Source organism: Triturus cristatus, chromosome 11, assembly GCF_964204655.1.
Source record: "Triturus cristatus chromosome 11, aTriCri1.1, whole genome shotgun sequence".
Classification (NCBI taxonomy): Eukaryota; Metazoa; Chordata; class Amphibia; order Caudata; family Salamandridae; genus Triturus; species Triturus cristatus.
Genome location: NC_140594.1, coordinates 989,776,502 through 989,784,734, shown reverse-complemented (window position 1 = coordinate 989,784,734; position 8,233 = coordinate 989,776,502). Strand labels below are relative to the sequence as shown.

Sequence of the window (8,233 nt, the reverse complement as noted above, 5' to 3'; positions counted from 1 at the left end):
AGGGTGGTGTCTTTTTAATGAGGATCGCCACCCCCCTGGAGCCTGTAGAGAATCCTACATGTGCCAGTGTTGTGTATGCCCCCCTTCCGAGAAAGGCGCAGTGGGTTTCTCTGAGGTGTGTCTCCTGGAGGAGGACTATATCTGGTTTCAGTCTCTTCAAATAGTCACCAGCCCTCTATTAATCTTGTGTGCTAGGCCATTGACAATCCATGTCATATCGGAGTACCCGTCCTCATCACGAGTCTGAACTGATGGGTCTGTCATGGTTCCTGTCTGTGCGCTGCCTGAAGTGTGGATATGTCTTCATGTGTGCGGTCTTGACGTCTAGCAGCTCTATAATACATCTTAAGCTGCCCTTTCCCCTGTTTCTTGGAAGCGGTGTTGGCCTTCCCTCCCACCCCACTCTCTCCCACTGCCCATGCACTTTCCCCGAACTGTCAACATGACAACTTTGTCGTAGGTTAAGCCTGAGAGGTCTGTAACCCCCCCAGCCCCCTAATAAAAGAACAACACCAACTTAACTAGGGATGTGTCTAAAAACTTGACCTTTAGACCCTTCTTTGATGTATTTGGTGAGTCCCAAAAGGGGCACCCAGTGCCGTCTTACTGTTCTTCGGCCTCTGACTGGCCCAGGGTGTTTCATCTTCCTCGCTCTCTTCAGGCCGTAGTTGCAGGGGGTTTTCTTGTGCTGCTGTGCCTGGTTCCTGTTCCTCCATGCGGGTGATCTTTTGCAAAACAGGGTGCTCACTTTCAGAACCGGTCGAGAGTTCCAGTTCCGTAGGGTCAGGGGTTGACTGTGTTCTCGGTCGGGTCTTAGAGAGGTTCTTCCCAGTTTTAACTTGTGGCTGACCTTTATCTGTATCTAAGGCATGGATTTCTTCTTCTGTGATCCACCCCGATGTGAGAGGGGTGCCTCTGTCGTAAATTGGCTGCGATTAAATTAGCGTTAGCAGAATCCATCTGGTATTTACAGGCTATCCTGTACATTTTGTGGAATCCATTTTGTATTTCTGGCAGCCATTTTGTCTTCCCTTGTGCTCTGTTTAAAGGACTGGCTATACTTAGACTCTGCTACCCTGCACATGCGCAGGAATATCTAACTGTCCATGCATCTGTTTTTAGTCTGTAACTATCAGGTTGTTTCTACCAGAGTCAGCAACTGCTAGCTCCTCCTATACTATTTACGGTGCATTTCTGTATGACCATCTATGTATGTAACTCTTCTCATGTATGCTTGCATCGTCCTTTTCCTGAGCCCCTGTGTGGGTATAAAAGACCCATGGTTCTTCTACTCTGGGTGCTACCTTCATTCAGCACCACAGGGTGCTGGGTGAATGTGGTTCCACCTCCTGAGGTTTAATAAACTATGTATTTTCTATTTCAGATTCTGTGCCAACTTCTTTCTAATAGTCTGAGGACTCTGTGCAGAGAAGGGCGAACCCCTTGCACTGGTAGGCCTAGCTGAGGCCTATTTTCTACAATTGGCGCCTCAACTTGGGGCTCATCGGTGACTCGGATGCCCAAAGGATTGGTCGCGACGAAGGATTGGAATCTCGCTCTGGACGTGATCACTGCCCGATAAGACCAGAGTCTTGGCATCCACGGCGACTTTTCCTTTCTTTCTGATCTGACCATCCAGGTGGCACCGGTCCTCGACTGAGATCTCTTCTGTTGATTCACCGTGCAGTGACCATTTGGTCGATTTTAGAACTTGGCAGGATGAATCTGAACACCAAGTGATTGGTAAGTGTCTGCGGCGCTTGCTGTTGGTTTTGATGCCTGTGATTGGTAAGGTAGTTTAGTAACGCTTACTGTGGCTTTGAGTATGGTATATTTTGTGTTGGCCAACTTGGTTTGTTTTGACATATGTGACTTGCAATTCACATAGGCAGGTAATGAGGAGAATTTTCTCTAACTGAATTGATTTGAACGGCACATCGTACTAAAGGTACCTTAAGTGCTACTTTGATTATAATATTGCATATTCTGCACTATTTTTTGGCATATCTGTCTTTAGCACACTTCAAAAGATGTGTTGCCTTTGGAATGGTACCAAAATGAAACTTGATGAAGCACAACTGGCCCCCCCTCGGAGGGGACGCCTAATAGGGATATGTATATTAAGTATGGTCTTTCTTCTATAATGTACAGCGCATTATGGAATAAAAATACTTGTAAGTGGTGACTAGTACCCCGAGGAACTAAATATGTACATAAAAGGATCCTGGTCTGTGCACTTAGTAACATTCATAAGTGATGAGATGCAGAGCGTTTTTTTTTGGTGTTCTGCCAGCCAAATCTGGTGAATATGACTTGCAACTAGTATTTACAAATGGTTTGGTTTAAGTACAGTCTGTGGGCTGTCTTTTGTTTCTGTCTTAAGTGTTGATCTGTGGGTTAAATGTGTGTTTACATGTTATGGTGTGGTAAATTGTGTTTTGGATGTTGCTAGCACTGGAAAAAGCGTGTGATTGAATGACTGTGAATATGTGAAAGAATTCTGAGAAGTGAAATTGTTAAGGAGTAAATTTAATTTGGTCTCATCACCATCAATAAGTCGCAAAAGGAAATTGAGAGGGGTGTAGCAAGAGAAAGAGCAACCCCTGTGATTTGATGACACCCTTAATGTACAAAAGTATTAATGAAGAGTAATTAGGGACCCGTTAAAAGTTTAGCTTGGAAAAATTGTGGGTATTTCGAATTTGCAAATTGTTCCTATGCAGCTTTGTGTTCTTGGTGGTTCAGTGAGCCAATGTGCTGGGTCCACAGGGTTGTAGGTTCTAATTTAAGCTGAACCTGCTAATCTGAGAATTGAACCTAAATTTATGACCCTTGAAAAGAAATTGTATATTAAAATAAATGTTTCCATAGGGCAAATTATTGCAGTTTAGATAACATTAGGAAGGCTTTTTGTCTTTGACAGCTTCAGGGCTGTGCAAGGCAGATTTTGACCTTGCAGCTTGTAAGGTGGGGGCTAAAAATAGAGGAGTGAACCAGGAGGTGAAATCACTGCTTAGAAAGCTTCACTGACATGAAAATGTGTAATGCTTGCAGCAGGACAGCCTTGGAGAAAGGTGGGGGCTAGGAGCACTCGCTGTGGCCCGGTTCTGCGCTGAGGTTTAGCTTCTCTGATGAGACAGGGCAGCTGAGGAACGAAACCCAAGGAGCCTTCCTCTGCCCTATTTTGTGCAAAGACCAGTTAGACTTTCCATAGAAAACTGTTTTTTTTTTTTTTTTAAACTGTTGCATTAATCCTACACAAAAAGTAAAATGATGCTCTTGCTTGAAATTTTAAGGGCTATATGCCTATATAAAAACGATTTTCCAATTGAGAATTAATTTTCTCAGTGGAAATTGTGGCGCAAAATTAACATGGATTATCGGATAAGAGTTTTACCTTTAGAAAGTTAAAATTAAGATGACCTGTGTAAAGAGAAAAACGAAATTGTGTGTTTTACAATAGACTAAATTCAGATACAAAATGTCACAGCATTTATCTTTTGTATAGGGTATTCAAAGGCATTCACATTATACAGCACGACAGATTTGTGTTGGCTTGAAGGGTTGACTTGCAAGGCGTGTGAATTTCGACACCTTTACGTGTTAAACAGCTGTGTCAACAAGACCATTTCTATTTCGGACTCCGGCTACAGAGAATAGTTGAAGTCAAAAACACGGAGTAAAATTCTGCATTTCAGACTGCTGTTTCCAAAGTTAGAAATGTAGTTTCATTATTTTTGCAGATTGACAGTAGGGATTTCTTTTCTTAATGCCTTTTTTTTTAAAATAAGGATAAGAGTGGTTTTTGATGTTCAATAATAATGGCTGTCCTTCATTTAAAAGTGGCGCAGACTTAAGATGTTTCAAGATAAGCTTCTGTGCTTAGGGCTAAGAATTAATGTGTTTCAATATAATAGGCAAGGGATGCAGCTCGCTTTTCATATGTAGACTCATCAAAATGATTAGATTTATTAACAAAAAATATATTTTGATTATATAAAAAAAAAAATGTTATTTCAAATAGGTGCAAAAACAAATTCGTTTTTTACTATTTATAATGCCTAATAATGATACTGTGACCTCCTAGCATCCAAATTGCATTTAAGCCGTGCTATACAGCAATAGGGGGTCAATTACATGTGAAAATGTCACTTTACCCAGGCGTACAAAACTCATTTTTATAAGGGTATACATTATACATTTTTGATGCCACATCTCTGGGATATGTAGAGGACATTCTGGGGATGACTATTATGCAAAAACATTGTAGGATGTTAATTTTTAAGTGCCCTGAAAATCAAAGTCGAAATTGGGTAAAAATTCACTATTTAAATGAGTTTTCTCCAGTCAGATCAGTTTTTAAACTGCCTTACGCCCCAGTAAATGCACATATGTAAGCATAGACCATCTATACTGCTAGACAAACGCTTGGCACACTGCTTATACATATCAATGTACAAAAATTGGCAGAAGTTATTAAGCTTACCTCTGAAATTGCTGGTAGACACACAGAGTGGGTTTTGCTGCTCTGTCTTCGGTCTTTAGGGTCACTTTGACTTGGAAGCACCACATGAAAACCTTGCATGCATGCTGGGGAACAGCTGCATAGGTTATAGGTCAAAGTCCTACATTTAGAAGCCTGTAGGGCTCAGCACAACGTTGCTTTGACATTTCGACATTTGAAAGACGAAATGGCAGGGGAAGAAAGAGGTTTTTGCTTACCCTTTTTTTTTTTGGTAAAAGCAAGTTTTTGTGTGCACTCAATGCACATAGTATATGTGACCTCTCTTTAAAGGACAATGGCTCTGCCATATATATATAGTATAAATGTTTTTAGGGTTGAATTCAGGAAGCAATGGGATTCAGTTTGACTTCATGCGGTCTCATGTTGCACTAGTACATTTGCTAAAGGAATATGTTCTTTGGCTAGCTGAAATGTGCTATTTCGCTCCTCAGAGTTTGTTTATGCCCAGTTGCTACAAATTGGGGTTGATAGTGTTGACAGAATGAAACCTGGTACAGGTTTCTTACCGTCAAAACTGGGGAGTGGAGGCTAGCTCCTCTACAAATTAAGGGTAGGCAAATTTATGTGTTCTCTCTCTTTTTCTTACTTTTTTTTTGAGCCTGTCTAAACTGTCTGTGAAATAACCATGAGACATTAAATTGGCTATTTAGTAATACTGTTTTAAACATTATTAGCATTAATAAAACGAATAAATATATTTTGCTATGTTACTACCCATCCTCTCTGATGGAATTATGAGAGGATGAGTAGTCTAGGTTGCTGTTTCCTTATTTGATCTTTAAGGGGAACTAGCTGTGGGTAGTTTTTGTTTGAAAATTCTCAGGTGACAACACCACTATTGTTTGTTATTCTCATGCTACATACAGTTTTGCAAGGGCATTGCTAGTTTTATTAGCTAGTCTGTGTAAATAAACTGACAGTCCTTACTAGAACTAATGTTGCATAGTTTGGATTGTGAAAATGTAGAATGCAGGGAAGAGGTCTATGTGATCCTTAGCAAACATTTTTGAGGAAAATATTGTTTTACAGGAGTCTGTTAGTCACAAGATGTTCCGCTGGAGAACATGTACCCATTATGTTGAAGTTTTTAGTTCTGTATGTAATAGGAATCCCTGTTAAATTAGCAGTGTTAGATTTTCCTGTTGCTCCTATAACATGAGAGCATGGTCCTGAGTATACAATATAGGTGCTTTAATTAAGAAAAATCATTTTAGAAGTGTCTGCAGTCCTGTACAAATAATGCAATGTTTAGGAGTAAAACGTGTATAACATTTCCTTTTTCTTGAGGGTCTTTAGAAATGAACACAGACTTCCTTGACTGCTTGGCATTGGGTGACGTATTACTCTTGTCAGTTCACTAAAGAGTTTTTATACTTGCTAATAGGTCCAGACTGTTGTTTTATTTACTCTCACATATATGAAAGTGGTTCCAGGGTGCCTTGTTAATATATGGGGCGTCCCTGGACTAGGAAGTATTCTGAGACTATCCTCTCTGTTGATAGATTATTTTTGTGCCTTGTCTAAAGACCTTTTGTTCTGTCCACCAATAGATATTTGCTGCTTTACAACCATTGCCAGAGGGGCGCGTACATCAGATCCAGCTTGAGGAGTCAGCACCAGTCCAGCTTGAAGTCAAAGTGAAGGTAACCTGCACAGGCACTGCTGGCAACCAGGACCTCAGTGAAGGTAGAAGGCCGGAAGCATTGTGATGAGCGTACCCCTGCTACTATCTTGGGCGAAAGACGGGGTCACAAATCAGAAAGGAGAAATCGTGGATCAAGCTTTTGATGCCCAGCTGAGAGTCACAGACCGACCAGGAAGGGAAGAAGGTTTTTGCTTGAGGTAACCCCCTTTGAAACAAGGGTTGCTTCAGAGATCCTAGCATCAGGCCTCTGAATCCTGGTCCCAAAGTGGCTGTAAAGGAGATACCTGGGCACACTGAATGCAATCCATGGCCCCAACGAAAGAGCAGTGTGCCAGCAGAGCAATACAGGAGTTAGGGAAGGACTTGAGTTCAGGGTACAGGTGCTGTGTCTCTGGTGCCTGTTAGATTGAAATGAAGAAAACTGGTGCACTGCCTGAGACACTGGACAGGATCGCTGAGCGCATTTGCCCTGGTGGGTGATTGCCCTATCCTGAAAGAAGAAACTTTTCCCTTGAAACTAGGCCATGATTCCTGAGTTGCGAGTTGTGCAGCTCCACCGTGGGAACAACAAGAGCCTGCCTGTGAGGCTCAAACGGACACAGGGAGAAGACTCCCCTCTGGTTGGTTGTACAGCGGCTTTAATTTCCCAAGGACTTCTTTTTCTTTTTGTTGAAAATGTACCCCATTGATCGTCCCATTTTTGAGGAGGAGCAACCCTTTGCAGCTCTTCGTCCTAATTCTCATGGTCCTCCTGGTCCCCTGGATCCAGGATCATTTTTGTAAATAATATGTCTGACTGCTTTAATGTTTGTATTGGGTATAGTGATAGATACTCTAGCCCTCATAAAGGAAACACTGGAAAAGTCTAGCGAAAATGTTTTTATTAGATATGTACTGTTGGATACTTTGATATTGAAATTGATGGTAACTGAAATGCATGGGAACCTTGAAAATGTTTTTACTGGATGGTTCTAGGATTTGCTAAGGACTAGAAAGCTAATAATTCTGTTTCTGATAATAGTAATTACTCTCTCCTGCTATCTGTATGACCCAATTCTCTGTTCCCTTTGTACTTCTGTTTATACCTCATACATACCCGCTTAACAATATTTAGAATGAGAAATGCCCACCTAGCAATGAATTAGGAAATTTATGAAAAGAAAAAAAAAAAAAATGTTATTAAAAATTAATATGCATATTTTTCATTTTTCCTACTGGATTATGGGAGATGTCTTCAGCTAACGCTAAAAGGGTCGTCTGTCGTAAATTGGCTGCGATTAAATTAGCGTTAGCAGAATCCATCTGGTATTTACAGGCTATCCTGTACATTTTGTGGAATCCATTTTGTATTTCTGGCAGCCATTTTGTCTTCCCTTGTGCTCTGTTTAAAGGACTGGCTATACTTAGACTCTGCTACCCTGCACATGCGCAGGAATATCTAACTGTCCATGCATCTGTTTTTAGTCTGTAACTATCAGGTTGTTTCTACCAGAGTCAGCAACTGCTAGCTCCTCCTATACTATTTACGGTGCATTTCTGTATGACCATCTATGTATGTAACTCTTCTCATGTATGCTTGCATCGTCCTTTTCCTGAGCCCCTGTGTGGGTATAAAAGACCCATGGTTCTTCTACTCTGGGTGCTACCTTCATTCAGCACCACAGGGTGCTGGGTGAATGTGGTTCCACCTCCTGAGGTTTAATAAACTATGTATTTTCTATTTCAGATTCTGTGCCAACTTCTTTCTAATAGTCTGAGGACTCTGTGCAGAGAAGGGCGAACCCCTTGCACTGGTAGGCCTAGCTGAGGCCTATTTTCTACACCTCTATGTAGCTTGCCTGTTTGTCCTGGGCCACGCTTCAGTTTCAGCCTTTGTGACCGGGTTTTGATGTCTGGCATGTGAAGCACTGCCGGATATTCTGCTGGATCGCTTTGTTGCCGCATGGAGGCAGGTTCTTCTATCCAGCTCCATGTCTCCTCTGGTGTCTGAAAAAAGAATGTTTTGCTTTTGAAAGTGACATTTAAATTCACCGGAAAAATTAGCATGTAGTGAATATGAAGGT

General features: G+C 41.4%; 1 long non-coding RNA gene across 1 annotated transcript; it reads left to right on the top strand.

Annotated features, from left to right (window-relative positions):
• Positions 1-921: 921 nt before the first annotated feature.
• Positions 922-7,890, top strand: LOC146785790 (uncharacterized). Its single transcript, XR_014970797.1, has 2 exons — positions 922-2,967; positions 3,075-7,890. It is a non-coding gene; the product is annotated as an uncharacterized LOC146785790 (long non-coding RNA).
• The last annotated feature ends 343 nt before the right edge of the window (positions 7,891-8,233 follow it).